The 24599-nt window shown below is 44.4% G+C and overlaps 1 protein-coding gene across 1 annotated transcript in view; it reads left to right on the forward strand.

Moving 5' to 3' along the window:
* LOC139241068 (glutamate receptor ionotropic, kainate 5-like) overlaps positions 1-24599 on the forward strand; it is a 1689468-nt gene that overhangs the window by 1399231 nt on the left and 265638 nt on the right. The gene's annotated exons all lie outside the window — the stretch shown is intronic.

Here is a 24599-nt window from a genome sequence, read left to right on the forward strand (position 1 = left end):
TATTAGACTCTATAGGTTGGGGCACTTTGATCCATTTGGACGCAGTAGATCGGGGCACTTTGGTCAAATTGGACTCTATATATTGGGGCACGTTGTCCCAATTGGACTCTATAGATTGAGGCACTTTGGTCAAATTGGACTCTATAGATTGGGGCACTTTGGTCCAATTGGCTGCTGTAGATTGGGGAACTTTGGTCAATTGGACTCTATAGATTGAGGCACTTTCGTCCAATTGGAAGCTGTAGATGGGGGCACTCTGGTCCAATTGGACTCTATAAATGGAGGCACTTTGGTCAAATTGGATGCTGTAGATTGGGGCACTTTGTTCCAATTGGACTCTATAGATTGAGGCAATTTGGTCAAATTGGATTCTATAGATTTGGGCAATTTGGTCCAATTGGACTCTATAGATAGTGGCACTTTGGTCTAATTGCACTCTATAGACTGGGGGCACTTTGGTCCTATTAGAATCTATACATTGGTGCACTTTGGTCCAATTGGACGCTGGAGATTGGGGCACTTTGGTGCAATTGGACTCTATATATTGGGGCACTTTGATCCAATTGGACGCTGTAGATTGGGGCACTTTGGTCCTTTTAGACTCTATATATTGGGGCACTTTGATCCATTTGGACGTTGTAGATTGGGGCACTTTGGTCCAATTGGACTCTATATATTGGGGCACTTTGATATAATTGGACGCTGTAGATTGGGGCACTTTGTTCCAATTGGACACTATAGATTGGGGCACTTTGGTACAATTGGATTCTTTAGATTGGGGCACTTTGGTCCAATAGGATGCTGTAGATTGGGGCACTTTGTTCCAATTGGACTCTATAGTTTGAGGCACTTTGGTCAAATTGGACTCTATAGATTGGGGCACTTTGGTCCAATTGGATTCTATAGATTGGGGCACCTTGATCCAATTGGATGCTGTAGATTGGGGCACTTTGTTCCAATTGGACTCTATAGATTGAGGCACTTTGGTCAAATTGGACTCTATAGATTGGGGCTCTTTGCTCCGATTGGATTCTACAGATTGGGGCACTTTGTTCCAATTGGACGCTGTAGATTGGGGCATTTTGGTCCAATTGGACTCTATAGATTGAGGCACTTTGGTCCAATTGGAGGCTGTAGATTGGGGCACCTTGTTCCAATAGGACTCTATAGATTGGGGCACTTTGGTCCAACTGGACGCTGTAGATTGGGGCACTTTGGTCCAATTGGACTCTATAGATTGAGGCACTTTGTTCCAATTGGACGCTGTAGATGGGGGAACTTTGGAACAAGTAGACTCTATAGATGGAGGCACTTTGGTCAAATTGGATTCTATAGATTGGGGTACTTTGGCCCAATGGGACGCTGTAGTTTGGGGCACTTTGGTCTAATTGGACTCTATAGATTGGGGCACTTTGGTACAATTGGATTCTATAGATTGGGGCACTTCTGTCCAATTGGATGCTGTAGTTTCGGGCACTTTGTTCCAATTGGACTCTATAGATTGAGGCACTTTGGTCAAATTGGATTCAATAATTTTATGCAATTTGGTCTAATTGGACTCTATAGATTGTTGCACTTTGGTCCAATTGCACTCTATAGACTGGGGGCACTTTGGACCTATTAGACTCTATACATTGGTGCACTTTGGTCCAATTGGACGCTGTAGATTGGGGCACTTTGGTCCAATTGGATTCTATATATTGGGGCACTTTGATCCAATTGGACGCTGTAGATTGGGGCACTTTTGTCGTATTAGACTCTATATATTGGGGCACTTTGATCCATTTGGACGCTGTAGATTGGGGCACTTTGTTCCAATTGGACTCTATAGATTGGGGCACTTTGGTCCAATTGGATTCTATAGATTGGGGCACTTTGGTCCAATTGGATGCTGTAGATTGGGGCACTTTGTTCCAATTGTACTCTACAGATTGAGGCACTTTGGTCCAATTGCATCCTATAGATTGGGGCACTTCTGTCCAATTGGATGCTGTAGTTTGGTGCATTTTGTTCCAATTGGACAATATAGATTGAGGCACTTTGGTCAAATTGGATTCTATAGATTTGGGCAATTTGGTCTAATTGGACTCTATAGATTGTGGCACTTTGGTCCAATTGCACTCTATAGACTGGTGGCACTTTGGTCCTATTAGACTCTATACTTTGGTGCACTTTGGTCCAATTGGACGCTGTAGATTGGGGCACTGGTCCAATTGGATTCTATATATTGGGGCACTTTGATCCAATTGGACGCTGTAGATTGGGGCACTTTTGTCCGATTAGACTCTATATATTGGGGTACTTTGATCCATTTGGACGCTGTAGATTGGGGCACTTTGATCCAATTGGACTCTATATATTGGGGCACTTTGATACAATTGGACGCTGTAGATTGGGGCACTTTGTTCCAATTGGACTCTATAGATTGGTGCACTTTGGTCCAATTGGATTCTATAGATTGGGGCACTTTGGTCCAATTGGATGCTGTAGATTGGGGCACTTTGTTCCAATTGGACTCTATAGATTGATGCACTTTTCTCCAATAGGACTCTATAGATTGGGGCACTTTGATCCAATTGGACGCTGTAGATTGGGGCACTTTGGTCCAATTGGACTCTCTATATTGAGGCACTTTCGTCCAATTGGATGCTGTAGATGGGGGCACTTTGGTCCAAATGGACTCTATAGATTGAGGCACTTTCGTCCAATTGGATGCTGTAGATTGGGGCACTTTGGTCCAATTGGACTGTATAGATTGCGGCACTTTGGTCTAATTGGACTCTATGGATTGGGGCACTTTGGTCCAATTGGACGCTGTAGATTGGGGCACTATGGTCCAATTGGACTCTATAGATTGAGGCACTTTGTTCCAATTGGTCGCTGTAGATTGGGGCACTTTGGTCCTTTTAGACTCTATATATTGGGACACTTTGATCCATTTGGACGTTGTAGATTGGGGCACTTTGGTCCAATTGGACTCTATATATTGGGGCACTTTGATATAATTGGACGCTGTAGATTGGGGCACTTTGTTCCAATTGGACACTATAGATTGGGGCACTTTGGTACAATTGGATTCTTTAGATTGGGGCACTTTGGTCCAATAGGATGCTGTAGATTGGGGCACTTTGTTCCAATTGGACTCTATAGTTTGAGGCACTTTGGTCAAATTGGACTCTATAGATTGGTGCACTTTGGTCCAATTGGATTCTATAGATTGCGGCACTTTGGTCCAATTGGATGCTGTAGATTGGGGCACTTTGTTCCAAATGGACTCTATACATTGAGGCACTTTGGTCCTATTAGACTCTATACTTTGGTGCACTTTGGTCCAATTGGACGCTGTAGATTGGGGCACTTTGGTCCAATTGGATTCTATATATTGGGGCACTTTGATCCAATTGGACACTGTAGATTGGGGCACTTTTGTCCGATTAGACTCTATATATTGGGGCACTTTGATCCATTTGGACGCTGTAGATTGGGGCACTTTGATCCAATTGGACTCTATATATTGGGGCACTTTGATACAATTGGACGCTGTAGATTGGGGCACTTTGTTCCAATTGGACTCTATAGATTGGTGCACTTTGGTCCAATTGGATTCTATAGATTGGGGCACTTTGGTCCAATTGGATGCTGTAGATTGGGGCACTTTTTTCCAATTGGACTCTATACATTGAGGCACTTTGGTCGAATTGGACTCTATAGATTGGGGCACTTTGGTCCAATTGGACTCTATAGATTGGGGCACTTTGTTCTAATTGGACGCTGTAGATTGGGGCATTTTGGTCCAATTGGACTCTATAGATTGAGGCACTTTGTTCCAATTGGACGCTATAGATTGATGCACTTTTGTCCAATAGGACTCTATAGATTGGGGCACTTTGATCCAATTGGACGCTGTAGATTGGGGCATTTTGGTACAATTGGACTCTTTATATTGAGGCACTTTCGTCCAATTGGATGCTGTAGATGGGGGCACTTTGGTCCAAATGGACTCTATAGATTGAGGCACTTTCGTCCAATTGGACGCTGTAGATTGGGGCACTTTGGTCCAATTGGACTGTATAGATTGCGGCACTTTGGTCTAATTGGACTCTATGGATTGGAGCACTTTGGTCCAATTGGACGCTGTAGTTTGGGGCACTATGGTCCAATTGGACTCTATAGATTGAGGCACTTTGTTCCAATTGGTCGCTGTAGATTGGGGCACTTTGGTCCTTTTAGACTCTATATATTGGGACACTTTGATCCATTTGGACGTTGTAGATTGGGGCACTTTGGTCCAATTGGACTCTATATATTGGGGCACTTTGATATAATTGGACGCTGTAGATTGGGGCACTTTGTTCCAATTGGACACTATAGATTGGGGCACTTTGGTACAATTGGATTCTTTTGATTGGGGCACTTTGGTCCAATAGGATGCTGTAGATTGGGGCACTTTGTTCCAATTCGACTCGATTGTTTGAGGCACTTTGGTCAAATTGGACTCTTAGATTGGGGCACTTTGGTCCAATTGGATACTATAGATTGGGGCACCTTGATCCAATTGGATGCTGTAGATTGGGGCACTTTGTTCCAATTGGACTCTATAGATTGAGGCATTTTGGTCAAATTGGACTCTATAGATTGGGGCACTTTGCTCCAATTGGATTCTACAGATTGGGGCACTTTGTTCCAATTGGACGCTGTAGATTGGGGCATTTTGGTCCAATTGGACTCTATAGATTGAGGCACTTTGTTCCAATTGGACGCTGTAGATTGGGGCACCTTGTTCCAATAGGACTCTATAGATTGGGGCACTTTGGTCCAATTGGACTCTGTAGATTTTGGGGCACTCTGGACCAATTGGACTCTATAGATTGGGGCACTTTGGTCCAATTGGACGCTGTAGATTGGGGCACTTTGGTCCAATTGGACTCTATATATTGGGGCACTTTGATCCAATTGGACGCTGTAGATTGGGGCACTTTGGTCCTATTAGACTCTATAGGTTGGGGCACTTTGATCCATTTGGACGCAGTAGATTGGGTAACTTTGGTCAAATTGGACTCTATTTAATTGTGGCACTTTGATCCAATTGGACGCTGTAGATTGGGGCACTTTTGACCAATTGGATTCTATAGATTGGGGCACCTTGGTCCAATTGGATGCTGCAGATTGGGACACTTTGTTCCAATTGGACTCTATAGATTGAGGCACTTTGGTCCAATTGGACGCTGTAGATTGGGGCACCTTGGTCCAATTGGACTCTATAGATTGGGGCACTTTGGTCCAATTGGACGCTGTAGATTGGGGCATTTTGGTCCAATTGGACTCTATAGATTGAGGCACTTTGGTCCAATTGGACGCTGTAGATTGGGGCACCTTGTTCCAATAGGACTCTATAGATTGGGGCACTTTGGTCCAATTGGACGCTGTAGATTTTGGGGCACTCTGGACCAATTGGACTCTATAGATTGGGGCACTTTGGTTCAATTGGACGCTGTAGATTGGGGCACTTTGGTCCAATTGGACTCTATATATTGGGGCACTTTGATCCAATTGGACGCTGTAGATTGGGGCACTTTGGTCCTATTAGACTCTATAGGTTGGGGCACTTTGATCCATTTGGACGCAGTAGATTGGGGCATTTTGGTCCAATTGGACTCTATAGATTGAGGCACTTTGGTCCAATTGGACGCTGTAGATTGGGGCACCTTGTTCCAATAGGACTCTATAGATTGGGGCACTTTGGTCCAATTGGACGCTGTAGATTTTGGGGCACTCTGGACCAATTGGACTCTATAGATTTGGGCACTTTGGTCCAATTGGACGCTGTAGATTGGGGCACTTTGGTCCAATTGGACGCTGTAGATTGGGGCACTTTGGACCAATTGGACTCTATAGATTGGGGCACTTTGGTACAATTAGTTTCTATAGATTGGGGCACTTTGGTCCAATTGGACGCTGTAGATTGGGGCACTTTGTTCCAATTGGACTCTATAGATTGGGGCACTTTGGTCCAATTGGATTCTATAGATTGGGGCACTTTGGTCCAATTGGATGCTGTAGATTGGGTCACTTTGTTCCAATTGGACTCTATAGATTGAGGCACTTTGGTCAAATTGGACTCTATAGATTGGGGCACTTTGGTCCAATTGGACGCTGTAGATTGGGGCACTTTGGGCAATTGGACTCTATAGATTGAGGCACTTTCGTCCAATTGGACGCTGTAGATGGGGGCACTTTGGTCCAATTGGACTCTATAAATGGAGGCACTTTGGTCAAATTGGATGCGGTAGATTGGGGAACTTTGTTCCAATTGGACTCTATAGATTGAGGCACTTTGGTCAAATTGGATTCTATAGATTTGGCCAATTTGGTCCAATTGGACTCTATACATTGTGGCACTTTGGTCCAATTGCACTCTATAGACTGGGGGCACTTTGGTCCTATTAGACTCTATACATTGGTGCACTTTGGTCCAATTGGACGCTGTAGATTGGGGCACTTTGGTCCAATTGGACTCTATATATTGGGGCACTTTGATCCAATTGGACGCTGTAGATTGGGGCAATTTGGTCCTATTAGACTCTATATATTGGGGCACTTTGAGCCATTTGGACGTTGTAGATTGGGGCACTTTGGTCCAATTGGACTCTATATATTGGGGCACTTTGATATAATTGGACGCTGTAGATTGGGGCACTTTTTTCCAATTGGACTCTATAGATTGGGGCACTTTGGTACAATTGGATTCTTTAGATTGGGGCACTTTGGTCCAATAGGATGCTGTAGATTGGGGCACTTTGTTCCAATTGGACTCTATAGTTTGAGGCACTTTGGTCAAATTGGACTCTATAGATTGGGGCACTTTGGTCCAATTGGATTCTATAGATTTGGGCACCTTGATCCAATTGGATGCTGTAGATTGGAGCACTTTGTTTCAATTGGACTCTATAGATTGAGGCACTTTGGTCAAATTGGACTCTATAGATTGTGGCACTTTGCTCCAATTGGATTCTACAGTTTGGGGCACTTTGTTCCAATTGGACGCTGTAGATTGGGGCATTTTGGTCCAATTGGACTCTATAGATTGAGGCACTTTGGTCCAATTGGACGCTGTAGATTGGGGCACCTTGTTCCAATAGGACTCTATAGATTGGGGCACTTTGGTCCAATTGGACGCTGTAGATTGGGGCACTTTGGTCCAATTGGACTCTATAGATTGAGGCACTTTCGTCCAATTGGACGCTGTAGATGGGGGCACTTTGGTCCAAGTAGACTCTATAGATGGAGGCACTTTGGTCAAATTGGATTCTATATATTGGGGTACTTTGGCCCAATGGGACGCTGTAGATTGGAGCACTTTGGTCTAATTGGTCTCTATAGATTGGGGCACTTTTGTCCAATTGGATTCTATAGATTGGGGCACTTCTATCCAATTGGATGCTGTAGTTTGGGGCACTTTGTTCCAATTGGACTCTATAGATTGAGGCACTTTGGTCAAATTGGATTCAATAATTTTATGCAATTTGGTCTAATTGGATTCTATAGATTGTGGCACTTTGGTCCAATTGCACTCTATAGACTGGGGGCACTTTGGACCTATTAGACTCTATACATTGGTGCACTTTGGTCCAATTGGACGCTGTAGATTGGGGCACTATGGTCCAATTGGATTCTATATATTGGGGCACTTTGATCCAATTGGACGCTGTAGATTGGGGCACTTTTGTCGTATTAGACTCTATATATTGGGGAACTTTGATCCATTTGGACTCTGTAGATTGGGGCACTTTTGTCCAATTGGACTCTATATATTGGGGCACTTTGATACAATTGGACGCTGTAGATTGGGGCCCCTTGTTCCAATTTGACTCTATAGATTGGGGCACTTTGGTCCAATTGGATTCTATAGATTGGGGCACTTTGGTCCAATTGGATGCTGTAGATTGGGGCACTTTGTTCCAATTGGACTCTACAGATTGAGGCACTTTGGTCCAATTGCATCCTATAGATTGGGGCACTTCTGTCCAATTGGATGCTGTAGTTTGCGGCATTTTGTTCCAATTGGACTCTATAGATTGAGGCACTTTGGTCAAATTGGATTCTATAGATTTGGGCAATTTGGTCTAATTGGACTCTATAGATTGTGGCACTTTGGTCCAATTGCACTCTATAGACTGGGGGCACTTTGGTCCTATTAGACACTATACTTTGATGCACTTTGGTCCAATTGGACGCTGTAGATTGGGGTACTTTGGTCCAATTGGATTCTATATATTGGGGCACTTTGATCCAATTGGACGCTGTAGATTGGGGCACTTTTGTCCGATTAGACTCTATATATTGGGGCACTTTGATCCATTTGGACGCTGTAGATTGGGGCACTTTGGTCCAATTGGACTCTATATATTGGGGCACTTTGATCCAATTGGACGCTGTAGATTGGGGCACTTTGGTCCTATTAGACTCTATAGGTTGGGGCACTTTGATCCATTTGGACGCAGTAGATTGGGTAACTTTGGTCAAATTGGACTCTATTTAATTGTGGCACTTTGATCCAATTGGACGCTGTAGATTGGGGCACTTTTGACCAATTGGATTCTATAGATTGGGGCACCTTGGTCCAATTGGATGCTGCAGATTGGGACACTTTGTTCCAATTGGACTCTATAGATTGAGGCACTTTGGTCCAATTGGACGCTGTAGATTGGGGCACCTTGGTCCAATTGGACTCTATAGATTGGGGCACTTTGGTCCAATTGGACGCTGTAGATTGGGGCATTTTGGTCCAATTGGACTCTATAGATTGAGGCACTTTGGTCCAATTGGACGCTGTAGATTGGGGCACCTTGTTCCAATAGGACTCTATAGATTGGGGCACTTTGGTCCAATTGGACGCTGTAGATTTTGGGGCACTCTGGACCAATTGGACTCTATAGATTGGGGCACTTTGGTCCAATTGGACGCTGTAGATTGGGGCACTTTGGTCCAATTGGACTCTATATATTGGGGCACTTTGATCCAATTGGACGCTGTAGATTGGGGCACTTTGGTCCTATTAGACTCTATAGGTTGGGGCACTTTGATCCATTTGGACGCAGTAGATTGGGGCATTTTGGTCCAATTGGACTCTATAGATTGAGGCACTTTGGTCCAATTGGACGCTGTAGATTGGGGCACCTTGTTCCAATAGGACTCTATAGATTGGGGCACTTTGGTCCAATTGGACGCTGTAGATTTTGGGGCACTCTGGACCAATTGGACTCTATAGATTTGGGCACTTTGGTCCAATTGGACGCTGTAGATTGGGGCACTTTGGTCCAATTGGACGCTGTAGATTGGGGCACTTTGGACCAATTGGACTCTATAGATTGGGGCACTTTGGTACAATTAGTTTCTATAGATTGGGGCACTTTGGTCCAATTGGACGCTGTAGATTGGGGCACTTTGTTCCAATTGGACTCTATAGATTGGGGCACTTTGGTCCAATTGGATTCTATAGATTGGGGCACTTTGGTCCAATTGGATGCTGTAGATTGGGTCACTTTGTTCCAATTGGACTCTATAGATTGAGGCACTTTGGTCAAATTGGACTCTATAGATTGGGGCACTTTGGTCCAATTGGACGCTGTAGATTGGGGCACTTTGGGCAATTGGACTCTATAGATTGAGGCACTTTCGTCCAATTGGACGCTGTAGATGGGGGCACTTTGGTCCAATTGGACTCTATAAATGGAGGCACTTTGGTCAAATTGGATGCGGTAGATTGGGGAACTTTGTTCCAATTGGACTCTATAGATTGAGGCACTTTGGTCAAATTGGATTCTATAGATTTGGCCAATTTGGTCCAATTGGACTCTATACATTGTGGCACTTTGGTCCAATTGCACTCTATAGACTGGGGGCACTTTGGTCCTATTAGACTCTATACATTGGTGCACTTTGGTCCAATTGGACGCTGTAGATTGGGGCACTTTGGTCCAATTGGACTCTATATATTGGCGCACTTTGATCCAATTGGACGCTGTAGATTGGGGCAATTTGGTCCTATTAGACTCTATATATTGGGGCACTTTGAGCCATTTGGACGTTGTAGATTGGGGCACTTTGGTCCAATTGGACTCTATATATTGGGGCACTTTGATATAATTGGACGCTGTAGATTGGGGCACTTTTTTCCAATTGGACTCTATAGATTGGGGCACTTTGGTACAATTGGATTCTTTAGATTGGGGCACTTTGGTCCAATAGGATGCTGTAGATTGGGGCACTTTGTTCCAATTGGACTCTATAGTTTGAGGCACTTTGGTCAAATTGGACTCTATAGATTGGGGCACTTTGGTCCAATTGGATTCTATAGATTTGGGCACCTTGATCCAATTGGATGCTGTAGATTGGAGCACTTTGTTTCAATTGGACTCTATAGATTGAGGCACTTTGGTCAAATTGGACTCTATAGATTGTGGCACTTTGCTCCAATTGGATTCTACAGTTTGGGGCACTTTGTTCCAATTGGACGCTGTAGATTGGGGCATTTTGGTCCAATTGGACTCTATAGATTGAGGCACTTTGGTCCAATTGGACGCTGTAGATTGGGGCACCTTGTTCCAATAGGACTCTATAGATTGGGGCACTTTGGTCCAATTGGACGCTGTAGATTGGGGCACTTTGGTCCAATTGGACTCTATAGATTGAGGCACTTTCGTCCAATTGGACGCTGTAGATGGGGGCACTTTGGTCCAAGTAGACTCTATAGATGGAGGCACTTTGGTCAAATTGGATTCTATATATTGGGGTACTTTGGCCCAATGGGACGCTGTAGATTGGAGCACTTTGGTCTAATTGGTCTCTATAGATTGGGGCACTTTTGTCCAATTGGATTCTATAGATTGGGGCACTTCTATCCAATTGGATGCTGTAGTTTGGGGCACTTTGTTCCAATTGGACTCTATAGATTGAGGCACTTTGGTCAAATTGGATTCAATAATTTTATGCAATTTGGTCTAATTGGATTCTATAGATTGTGGCACTTTGGTCCAATTGCACTCTATAGACTGGGGGCACTTTGGACCTATTAGACTCTATACATTGGTGCACTTTGGTCCAATTGGACGCTGTAGATTGGGGCACTATGGTCCAATTGGATTCTATATATTGGGGCACTTTGATCCAATTGGACGCTGTAGATTGGGGCACTTTTGTCGTATTAGACTCTATATATTGGGGAACTTTGATCCATTTGGACTCTGTAGATTGGGGCACTTTTGTCCAATTGGACTCTATATATTGGGGCACTTTGATACAATTGGACGCTGTAGATTGGGGCCCCTTGTTCCAATTTGACTCTATAGATTGGGGCACTTTGGTCCAATTGGATTCTATAGATTGGGGCACTTTGGTCCAATTGGATGCTGTAGATTGGGGCACTTTGTTCCAATTGGACTCTACAGATTGAGGCACTTTGGTCCAATTGCATCCTATAGATTGGGGCACTTCTGTCCAATTGGATGCTGTAGTTTGGGGCATTTTGTTCCAATTGGACTCTATAGATTGAGGCACTTTGGTCAAATTGGATTCTATAGATTTGGGCAATTTGGTCTAATTGGACTCTATAGATTGTGGCACTTTGGTCCAATTGCACTCTATAGACTGGGGGCACTTTGGTCCTATTAGACACTATACTTTGATGCACTTTGGTCCAATTGGACGCTGTAGATTGGGGTACTTTGGTCCAATTGGATTCTATATATTGGGGCACTTTGATCCAATTGGACGCTGTAGATTGGGGCACTTTTGTCCGATTAGACTCTATATATTGGGGCACTTTGATCCATTTGGACGCTGTAGATTGGGGCACTTTGGTCCAATTGGACTATATATTGGGGCACTTTGATACAATTGGACGCTGTAGATTGGGGCACTTTGTTCCAATTGGACTCTATAGATTGGTGCACATTGGTCCAATTGGATTCTATAGAATGGGGCACTTTGGTCCAATTGGATGCTGTAGATTGGGGCACTGTTCCAATTGGACTCTATACATTGAGGCACTTTGGTCGAATTGGACTCTATAGATTGGGGCACTTTGGTCCAATTGGACTCTATAGATTGGGGCACTTTGTTCCAATTGGACGCTGTAGATTGGGGCATTTTGGTCCAATTGGACTCTATAGATTGAGGCACTTTGTTCCAATTGGACGCTATAGATTGATGCACCTTTGTCCAATAGGACTCTATAGATTGGGGCACTTTGTTCCAATTGGAAGCTGTAGATTGGGGCACTTTGGTCCAATTGGACTCTCTAGATTGAGGCACTTTCGTCCAATTGGATGCTGTAGATGGGGGCACTTTGGTCCAAATGGACTCTATAGATTGAGGCACTTTCGTCCAATTGGACGCTGTAGATTGGGGCACTTTGGTCCAATTGGACTGTATAGATTGCGGCACTTTGGTCTAATTGGATTCTATGGATTGGGGCACTTTGGTCCAATTGGACGCTGTAGATTGGGGCACTATGGTCCAATTGGACTCTATAGATTGGGGCACTTTGTTCCAATTGGACGCTGTAGATTGGGGCACTTTGGTCTAATTGGACTCTATAGATTGCGGCATTTTGGTCCAATTGCATTATATAGATTGGGGCACTTTGGTGCAATTGGATTCTATAGATTGGGGCACTTTGGTCCAATTGGACTCTATATATTGGGGTACTTTGTTCCAATTGGACTCTATAGATTGGGGCACTTCTGTCCAATTGGATGCTGTAGATTGGGGCAATATCGTCCAATTGCACTCTATAGATTGGGGTACTTTGGTCCAATTGGACGCTGTAGATTTTGGGGCACTCTGGACCAATTGGACTCTATAGATTGGGGCACTTTGGTCCAATTGGACTCTATAGATTGGGGCACTTTGGTCGAATTGGCTGTTGTAGATTGGGGCACTTTTGTCCAATTGGACTCTATAAACTGGTGGTACTTTGGTCCAATTGGAATCTATAGATTGGGGCACTTTGGTCCAATTGGACTCTATAGATTGGGGGCACTTTGGTCCAATTAGAGTCTATAGAGTGAGGCACTATGGTCCAATTGGACGCAGTAGATTGGGGCACTTTGGTCCAATTGGACTCTAAAGACTGGGGGCACTTTGGTGCTATTAGACTCTATAGATTGGGGCACTTTGGTCCAATTGGACGCTGTAGATTGGGGCACTTTGGTCCAATTGGACGCTGTAGATTGGGGCACTTTGGTCCTATTAGACTCTATAGGTTGGGGCACTTTGATCTATTTGGACGCTGTAGATTGGGGCACTTTGGTCAAATTGGACTATATATTGGGGCACTTTGATCCAATTGGACGCTGTAGATTGGGACACTTTGGACCAATTGGACTCTATTGATTGGGGCACTTTGGTCCAATTAGATTCTATAGATTGGGGCACTTTGGTCCAATTGGACGCTGTAGATTGGGGCACTTTGTTCCAATTGGACTCTATAGATTGGGCACTTTGGTCCAATTGGATTCTATAGATTGGGGCACTTTGGTCCAATTGGATGCTGTAGATTGGGGCACTTTGTTCCAATTGGACTCTATAGATTGAGGCACTTTGGTCAAATTGGACTCTATAGATTGGGGCACTTTGGTCCAATTGGACGCTTTAGATTGGGGCAACTTGTTCCAATTGGACTCTGTAGATTGGGGCACTTTGGTCCAATTGGACGCTGTAGATTGGGGCACTGGTCCAATTGGACTCTATAGATTGAGGCACTTTCGTCCAATTGGACGCTGTAGATGGGGGCACTTTGGTCCAATTGGACTCTATAGATGGAGGCACTTTGGTCAAATTGGATGCTGTAGATTGGGGCACTTTGTTCCAATTGGACTATAGATTGAGGCACTTTGGTCAAATTGGATTTTATAGATTTGGCCAAATTGGTCCAATTGGACTCTATAGATTGTGGCACTTTGGTCCAATGGCACTCTATAGACTGGGGGCACTTTGGTCCTATTAGACTCTATACATTGGTGCACTTTGGTCCAATTGGACGCTGTAGATTGGGGCACTTTGTTCCAATTGGACTCTATATATTGGGGCACTTTGATCCAATTGGACGCTGTAGATTGGGGCACTTTGGTCCTATTAGACTCTATATATTGGGGCACTTTGATCCAATTGGACTGTATAGATTGCGGCACTTTGGTCTAATTGGATTCTATGGATTGGGGCACTTTGGTCCAATTGGACGCTGTAGATTGGGGCATTTTGGTCCAATTGGACTCTATAGATTGAGGCACTTTGTTCCAATTGGACGCTATAGATTGATGCACCTTTGTCCAATAGGACTCTATAGATTGGGGCACTTTGTTCCAATTGGACGCTGTAGATTGTGGCAGTTTGGTCCAATTGGACTCTCTAGATTGAGGCACTTTCGTCCAATTGGATGCTGTAGATGGGGGCACTTTGGTCCAAATGGACCCTATAGATTGAGGCACTTTCGTCCAATTGGACGCTGTAGATTGGGGCACTTTGGTCCAATTGGACTGTATAGATTGCGGCACTTTGGTCTAATTGGATTCTATGGATTGGGGCACTTTGGTCCAATTGGACGCTGTAGATTGGGGCACTATGGTCCAATTGGACTCTATAGATTGGGGCACTTTGTTCCAATTGGACGCTGTAGATTGCGGCATTTTGGTCCAATTGGATTATATAGATTGGGGCACTTTGGTGCAATTGGATTCTATAGATTGGGGCACTTTGGTCCAATTGGACTCTATATATTGGGGTACTTTGTTCCAATTGGACTCTATAGATTGGGGCACTTCTGTCCAATTGGATGCTGTAGATTGGGGCAATATCGTCCAATTGCACTCTATAGATTGGGGTACTTTGGTCCAATTGGACGCTGTAGATTTTGGGGCACTCTGGACCAATTGGACTCTATAGATTGGGGCACTTTGGTCCAATTGGACTCTATAGATTGGGACACTTGTTCGAATTGGCTGTTGTAGGTTGGGGCACTTTTGTCCAATTGGACTCTATAAACTGGTGGTACTTTGGTCCAATTGGAATCTATAGATTGGGGCACTTTGGTCCAATTGGACTCTATAGATTGGGGGCACTTTGGTCCAATTAGAGTCTATAGAGTGAGGCACTATGGTCCAATTGGACGCAGTAGATTGGGGCACTTTGGTCCAATTGGACTCTAAAGACTGGGGGCACTTTGGTGCTATTAGACTCTATAGATTGGGGCACTTTGGTCCAATTGGACGCTGTAGATTGGGGCACTTTGGTCCAATTGGACGCTGTAGATTGGGGCACTTTGGTCCTATTAGACTCTATAGGTTGGGGAACTTTGATCTATTTGGACGCTGTAGATTGGGGCACTTTGGTCAAATTGGACTATATATTGTGGCACTTTGATCCAATTGGACGCTGTAGATTGGGACACTTTGGACCAATTGGACTCTATAGATTGGGGCACTTTGGTCCAATTAGATTCTATAGATTGGGGCACTTTGGTCCAATTGGACGCTGTAGATTGGGGCACTTTGTTCCAATTGGACTCTATAGATTGGGGCACTTTGGTCCAATTGGATGCTGTAGATTGGGGCACTTTGTTCCAATTGGACTCTATAGATTGAGGCACTTTGGTCAAATTGGACTCTATAGATTGGGGCACTTTGGTCCAATTGGACGCTTTAGATTGGGGGAACTTGGTCCAATTGGACTCTATAGATTGGGGCACTTTGGTCCAATTGGACTCTATAGATTGGGACACTTGTTCGAATTGGCTGTTGTAGGTTGGGGCACTTTTGTCCAATTGGACTCTATAAACTGGTGGTACTTTGGTCCAATTGGAATCTATAGATTGGGGCACTTTGGTCCAATTGGACTCTATAGATTGGGGGCACTTTGGTCCAATTAGAGTCTATAGAGTGAGGCACTATGGTCCAATTGGACGCAGTAGATTGGGGCACTTTGGTCCAATTGGACTCTAAAGACTGGGGGCACTTTGGTGCTATTAGACTCTATAGATTGGGGCACTTTGGTCCAATTGGACGCTGTAGATTGGGGCACTTTGGTCCAATTGGACGCTGTAGATTGGGGCACTTTGGTCCTATTAGACTCTATAGGTTGGGGAACTTTGATCTATTTGGACGCTGTAGATTGGGGCACTTTGGTCAAATTGGACTATATATTGTGGCACTTTGATCCAATTGGACGCTGTAGATTGGGACACTTTGGACCAATTGGACTCTATAGATTGGGGCACTTTGGTCCAATTAGATTCTATAGATTGGGGCACTTTGGTCCAATTGGACGCTGTAGATTGGGGCACTTTGTTCCAATTGGACTCTATAGATTGGGGCACTTTGGTCCAATTGGATGCTGTAGATTGGGGCACTTTGTTCCAATTGGACTCTATAGATTGAGGCACTTTGGTCAAATTGGACTCTATAGATTGGGGCACTTTGGTCCAATTGGACGCTTTAGATTGGGGCAACTTGGTCCAATTGGACTCTATAGATTGGGGCACTTTGGTCCAATTGAACGCTGTAGATTGGGGCACTGGTCCAATTGGACTCTATAGATTGAGGCACTTTCGTCCAATTGGACGCTGTAGATGGGGGCACTTTGGTCCAATTGGACTCTATAGATGGAGGCACTTTGGTCAAATTGGATGCTGTAGATTGGGGCACTTTGTTCCAATTGGAGTATAGATTGAGGCACTTTGGTCAAATTGGATTCTATAGATTTGGCCAAATTGGTCCAATTGGACTCTATAGATTGTGGCACTTTGGTCCAATTGCACTCTATAGACTGGGGGCACTTTGGTCCTATTAGACTCTATACATTGGTGCACTTTGGTCCAATTGGACGCTGTAGATTGGGGCACTTTGTTCCAATTGGACTCTATATATTGGGGCACTTTGATCCAATTGGACGCTGTAGATTGGGGCACTTTGGTCCTATTAGATTCTATATATTGGGGCACTTTGATCCATTTGGACGCTGTAGATTGGGGCACTTTGGTCCAATTGGACTCTATATATTGGGGCACTTTGATACAATTGGACGCTGTAGATTGGGGCACTTTCTTCCAATTGGACTCTATAGATTGGGGCACGTTGGTCCAATTGGATTCTATAGATTGGGGCACTTTGGTCCAATTTGATGCTGTAGATTGGTGCACTTTGTTCCAATTGGACTCTATAGTTTGATGCACTTTGGTCAAATTGGACTCTATAGATTGGGGCACTTTGGTCCAATTGGATTCTATAGATTGGGGCACCTTGGTCCAATTGGATGCTGCAGATTGGGGCACTTTGTTCCAATTGGACTCTATAGATTGAGGCACTTTGGTCCAATTGGACGCTGTAGATTGGGGCACCTTGGTACAATTGGACTCTATAGATTGGGGCACTTTGGTCCAATTGGACGCTGTAGATTGGGGCATTTTGGTCCAATTGGACTCTATAGATTGAGGCACTTTGGTCCAATTGGACGCTGTAGATTGGGGCACCTTGTTCCAATAGGACTCTATAGATTGGGGCACTTTGGTCCAATTGGACGCTGTAGATTGGGGCCCCTTGGTCCAATTGGACTCTATAGATTGAGGCACTTTCGTCCAATTGGACGCTGTAGATGGGGGCACTTTGGTCCAAGTAGACTCTATAGATGGAGGCACTTTGGTCAAATTGGATTCTATAGATTGGGGTACTTTGGCCCAATGGGACGCTGTAGATTGGGGCACTTTTGTCTAATTGGACTCTATAGTTTGGGGCACTTTGGTCCAATTGGATTCTATAGATTGGGGCACTTCTGTCCAATTGGATGCTGTAGTTTGGGGCACTTTGTTCCAATTGGACTCTATAGATTGAGGCACTTTGGTCAAATTGGATTCAATAATGTTATGCAATTTGGTCTAATTGGACCCTATAGATTGTGGCACTTTGGTCCAATTGCACTCTATAGACTGGGGGCACTTTGGTCCTATTAGACTCTATACATTGTTGCACTTTGGTCCAATTGGACGCTATAGAATGGGGCACTTTGGTCCAATTGGATTCTATATATTGGGGCACTTTGGTCCAATTGGACGCTGTTGATTGGGGCACTTTTGTCCGATTAGACTCTATATATTGGGGCACTTTGATCCATTTGGACGCTGTAGATTGGGGCACTTTGGTCCAATTGGACTCTATATATTGGGGCACTTTGATACAATTGGACGCTGTAGATTGGGGCACTTTGTTCCAATTGGACTCTATAGATTGGTGCACTTTGGTCCAATTGGATTCTATAGATTGGGGCACTTTGGTCCAATTGGATGCTGTAGATTGGGGCACTTTGTTTCAATTGGACTCTATACATTGAGGCACTTTGGTCGAATTGGACTCTATATATTGGGGCACTTTGGTCCAATTGGACTGTATAGATTGGGGCACTTTGTTCCAATTGGACGCTGTAGATTGGGGCATTTTGGTCCAATTGGACTCTATAGATTGAGGCACTTTGTTCCCATTGGACGCTATAGATTGATGCAGCTTTGTCCAATAGGACTCTATAGATTGGGGCACTTTGGTCCAATTGGACGCTGTAGATTGGGGCACTTTGGTCCAATTGGACTCTCTAGATTGAGGCACTTTCGTCCAATTGGATGCTGTAGATGGGGACACTTTGGTCCAAATGGACTCTATAGATTGAGGCACTTTCGTCCAATTCGACGCTGTAGATTGGGGCACTTTGGTCCAATTGGACTGTATAGATTGCGGCACTTTGGTCTAATTGGACTCTATGGATTGGGGCACTTTGGTCCAATTGGATTCTATAGATTGGGGCACTTTGGTCCAATTGGATATATATTGGGGCACTTTGTTCCAATTGGACTCTATAGATTGGGGCACTTCTGTCCAATTGGATGCTGTAGATTGGGGCAATATCGTCCAATTGCACTCTATAGAATGGGGTACTTTGGTCCAATTGGACGCTGTAGATTTTGGGGCACTCTGGACCAATTGGACTCTATAGATTGGGGCACTTTGGTCCAATTGGACTCTATAGATTGGGGCACTTTGGTCGAATTGGTTGTTGTAGATTGGGGCACTTTTGTCCAATTGGACTCTATAAACTGGTGGTACTTTGGTCCAATTGGAATCTATAGATTGGGGCACTTTGGTCCAATTGGACTCTATAGATTGGGGGCACTTTGGTCCAATTAGAGTCTATAGAGTGAGGCACTATGGTCCAATTGAACGCAGTAGATTGGGGCACTTTGGTCCAATTGGACTCTAAAGACAGGGGGCACTTTGGTGCTATTAGACTCTATAGATTGGGGCACTTTGGTCCAATTGGACGCTGTAGATTGGGGCACGTTGGTCCAATTGGACTCTATATATTGGAACACTTTGATCCAATTGGACGCTGTAGAATGGGGCACTTTGGTCCTATTAGATTCTATAGGTTGGGGCACTTTGATCCATTTGGGCGCTGTAGATTGGGGCACTTTGGTCAAATTGGACTCTATATATTGGGGCACTTTGATCCAATTGGACGCTGTAGATTGGGACACTTTGGACCAATTGGACTCTATAGATTGGGGCACTTTGGTCCAATTAGATTCTATAGATTGGGGCACTTTGGTCCAATTGGACTCTGTAGATTGGGGCACTTTGTTCCAATTGGACTCTATAGATTGGGGCACTTTGGTCCAATTGGATTCTATAGATTGGGTCACTTTGGTCCAATTGGATGCTGTAGATTGGGGCACTATGTTCCAATTGGACTCTATAGATTGAGGCACTTTGGTGAAATTGGACTCTATAGATTGGGGCACTTTGGTCCAATTGGACGCTTTAGATTGGGGCACCTTGGTCCAATTGGACTCTATGGATTGGGGCACTTTGGTCCAATTGGACGCTGTAGATTGGGGCACTTTGGTCCAATTGGACTCTATAGATTGAGGCACTTTCGTCCAATTGGACGCTGTAGATGGGGGCACTTTGGTCCAATTGGACTCTATAGATGTAGGCACATTGGTCAAATTGGATGCTGTAGATTGGGGCACTTTGTTCCAATTGGACTATAGATTGAGGCACTTTGACAAATTGGATTCTATAGATTTGGCCAAATTGGTCCAATTTGACTCTATAGATTGTGGCACTTTGGTCCAATTGCACTCTATAGACTGGGGGCACTTTGATCCTATTAGAATCTATACATTGGTGCACTTTGGTCCAATTGGACGCTATAGATTGGGGCACTTTGTTCCAATTGGACTCTATATATTGGGGCACTGATCCAATTGGACGCTGTAGATTGGGGCACTTTGGTCCTATTAGATTCTATATATTGGGGCACTTTGATCCATTTGGACGCTGTAGATTGGGGCACTTTGGTCCAATTGGACTATATATTGGGGCACTTTGATACAATTGGACGCTGTAGATTGGGGCACTTTGTTTCAATTGGACTCTATAGATTGGGGCACTTTGGTCCAATTGGATTCTATAGATTGGGGCACTTTGGTCCAATTTGATGCTGTAGATTGGGGCACCTTGGTCCAATTGGATGCTGCAGATTGGGGCACTTTGTTCCAATTGGACTCTATAGATTGAGGCACTTTGGTCCAATTGGAGGCTGTAGATTGGGGCACCTTGGTCCAATTGGACTCTAGATTGGGGCACTTTGGTCCAATTGGACGCTGTAGATTGGGGCACTTTGGTCCAATTGGACTCTATAGATTGAGGCACTTTCGTATAATTGCACGCTGTAGATGGGGGCACTTTGGTCTAATTGGACTCAATAGATTGGGGCACTTTGGTCGAATTGGATTCTACAGATTGGGGCACTTCTGTCCAATTGGATGCTGTTGATTGGGGCACTGTGTTCCAATTGGACTCTATAGATTGAGGCTATTTGGTCAAATTGGATTCTATAGATTTGGGCAATTTGGTCCAATTGGACTCTATAGATTGTGGCACTTTGGTCCAATTGCACTCTATAGACTAGGGGCACTTTGGTCCTATTAGACTCTATACATTGGTGCACTTTGGTCCAATTGGACGCTGTAGATTGGGGCACTTTGCTCCAATTGGATTCTATATATTGGGGCACTTTGATCCAATTGGACGCTGTAGATTGGGGCACTTTGGTCCTATTAGACTCTATATATTGGGGCACTTTGATACATTTGGACGCTGTAGATTGGGGCACGGATACAATTGGACGCTGTAGATTGGGGCACTTTGTTCCAATTGGACTCTATAGATTGGGGCACTTTGGTCCAATTGGACTCTATAGATTGGGGCACTTTGGTCCAATTGGAGGCTGTAGATTGGGGCACTTTGTTCCAATTGGACTCTATAGATTGAGGCACTTTGGTAAATTGGACTCTATAGATTGGGGCACTTTGGTCCAATTGGATTCTATAGATTGGGGCACTTTGTTCCAATTGGACGCTGTAGATTGGGGGATTTTGGTCCAATTGGACTCTAGATTGAGGCACTTTGGTCCAATTGGACGCTGTAGATTGGTGCACCTTTGTCCTATTGGACTCTATAGATTCGGGCACTTTGGTCCAATTGGACGCTGTAGATTGGGGCACTTTGGTTCAATTGGATTCTATAGATTGGGGCCCTTTGGTCAATTTGGCTTCTATAGATTGGGGCACTTTGGACCAATTGGACTCTATATATTGGGGCACTTTGGTCCAATTGGACGCTGTAGATTGGGGGACTTTGGTCCAATTGGACTCGATTGATTGGGGCACTTTGTTCCAATTGGACGCTGTAGATTGGGGCACTTTGGTCCAATTGGACACTGCAGATTGCGGCACTATGGTCCAATTGGAATCTGTAGATTGGAGCACTTTGGTCCAAATGGACGCTGCAGTTTGTGGCACTTTGGACCAATTGGACTCTATAGATTGTAGCACTTTGGTCCAATGGGATTCTATGCATTGAGACACTTTGGTCCAATTGGACGCTGTAGATTGGCGCACTTTGGTCCAATTGGACTCTATATATTGGGGCACTTTGATACAATTGGACGCTCTAGATTGGAGCACTTTGATCCATTTGGACGCTATAGATTGGGGCACTTTGGTCCAATTGGACTCTATAGATTGGGGCACTTTGGTCGAATTGGCTGCTGTAGATTGGGGCACTTTTGTCCAATTGGACTCTATAAACTGGTGGTACTTTGGTCCAATTGGAATCTATAGATTGGGCACTTTGGTCCAATTGGACTCTATAGATTGGGGGCACTTTGGTCCAATTAGAGTCTATAGAGTGAGGCACTATGGTTCAATTGGACGCAGTAGATTGGGGCACTTTGGTCCAATTGGACTCTAAAGACTGGGGGCACTTTGGTGCTATTAGACTCTATAGATTGGGGCACTTTGGTCCAATTGGACGCTGTAGATTGGGGCACTTTGGTCCAATTGGACTCTATATATTGGGGCACTTTGATCCAATTGGACGCTGTAGATTTGGGCACTTTGGTCCTATTAGACTCTATAGGTTGGGGCACTTTGATCCATTTGGACGCTGTAGATTGGGGCACTTTGGTCAAATTGGACTCTATAGATTGGGGCACTTTGGTCCATTTAGATTCTATAGATTGGGGCACTTTGGTCCACTTGGACGCTGTAGATTGGGGCACTTTGTTCCAATTGGACTCTATAGATTGGGGCACTTTGGTCCAATTGGATTCTATCGATTGGGGCACTTTGGTCCAATTGGATGCTGTAGATTGGGGCACTTTGTTCCAATTGGACTCTATAGATTGAGGCACTTTGGTCAAATTGGACTCTATAGATTGGGGCACTTTGGTCCAATTGGACGCTTTAGATTGGGGCACCTTGGTCCAATTGGACTCTATAGATTGGGGCACTTTGGTCCAATTGGACGCTTTAGATTGGGGCACTTTGGTCCAATTGGACTCTATAGATTGAGGCACTTTCATCCAATTGGACGCTGTAGATGGGGGCACTTTGGTCCAATTGGACTCTATAGATGGAGGCACTTTGGTCAAATTGGATGCTGTAGATTGGGGCACTTTGTTCCAATTGGACTCTATAGATTGAGGCACTTTTGTCAAATTGTATTCTATAGATTTGGCCAATTTGGTCCAATTGGACTCTATAGATTGTGGCACTTTGGTCCAATTGCACTCTATAGACTGGGGGCACTTTGGTCCCATTAGACTCTATACATTGGTGCACTTTGGTCCAATTGGACGCTGTAGATTGGGGCACTTTGTTCCAATTGGACTATATATTGGGGCACTTTGATCCAATTGGACGCTGTAGATTGGGGCACTTTGGTCCTATTAGATTCTATATATTGGGGCACTTTGATCCATTTGGACGCTGTAGATTGGGGCAGTTTGGTCCAATTGGACTCTATATATTGGGGCACTTTGATACAATTGGACGCTGTAGATTGGGGCACTTTGTTCCAATTGGACTCTATAGATTGGGGCACTTTGGTCCAATTGGATTCTATAGATTTGGGCACTTTGGTCCAATTGGATGCTGTAGATTGGTGCACTTTGTTCCAATTGGACTCTATAGTTTGATGCACTTTGGTCAAATTGGACTCTATAGATTGGGGCACTTTGGTCCAATTGGATTCTATAGATTGGGGCACCTTCGTCCAATTCGATGCTGTAGATTGGGGCATCTTGGTCCAATTGGACTCTATAGATTGGGGCACTTTGGTCCAATTGGACGCTGTAGATTGGGGCACTTTGGTCCAATTGGACACTATAGATTGAGGCACTTTCGTATAATTGCACGCTGTAGATGGGGCACTTTGGTCCAATTGGATTCTATAGATGGGGGCACGTTGGTCAAATTGTAGTCTATAGATTGGGGTACTTTGGCCCAATGGGACGCTGTAGATTGGGGCACTTTGGTCTAATTGGACTCAATAGATTGGGGCACTTTGGTCGAATTGGATTCTATAGATTGGGGCATTTCTGTCCAATTGGATGCTCTAGATTGGGGCACTTTGTTCCAATTGGACTCTATAGATTGAGGCACTTTGGTCAAATTGGATTCTATAGATTTGGGCAATTTGGTCCAATTGGACTCTATAGATTGAGGCACTTTGATCCAATTGGACTCTATAGATTGGGCACTTTGGTCCAATTGGACGCTGTAGATTGGGGCACTTTGTTCCAATTGGACGCTCTAGATTGGGGCACTTTGGACCAATTGGACTCTATAGATTGGGGCACTTTGGTCCAATTAGATTCTATAGATTGGGGCACTTTGGTACAATTGGACGCTGTAGATTGGGCATTTTGGTCCAATTGGACTCTATAGATTGAGGCACTTTGGTCCAATTGGACGCTGTAGATTGGGGCACCTTGGTCCAATTGGACTCTATAGATTGGGGCACTTTGGTCCAATTGGACGCGCTATATTGGGGCACTTTGGTCCAATTGGACTCTGTAGATTGAGGCACTTTCGTCCAATTGGACGCTGTAGATGGGGGCACTTTGGTCCAAGTAGACTCTATAGATGGAGGCACTTTGGTCAAATTGGATTCTATAGATTGGGGTACTTTGGCCCAATGGGACGCTGTAGA

This window comes from Pristiophorus japonicus, chromosome Y (genome assembly GCF_044704955.1).
Source record: "Pristiophorus japonicus isolate sPriJap1 chromosome Y, sPriJap1.hap1, whole genome shotgun sequence".
NCBI classification, from domain to species: domain Eukaryota; kingdom Metazoa; phylum Chordata; class Chondrichthyes; family Pristiophoridae; genus Pristiophorus; species Pristiophorus japonicus.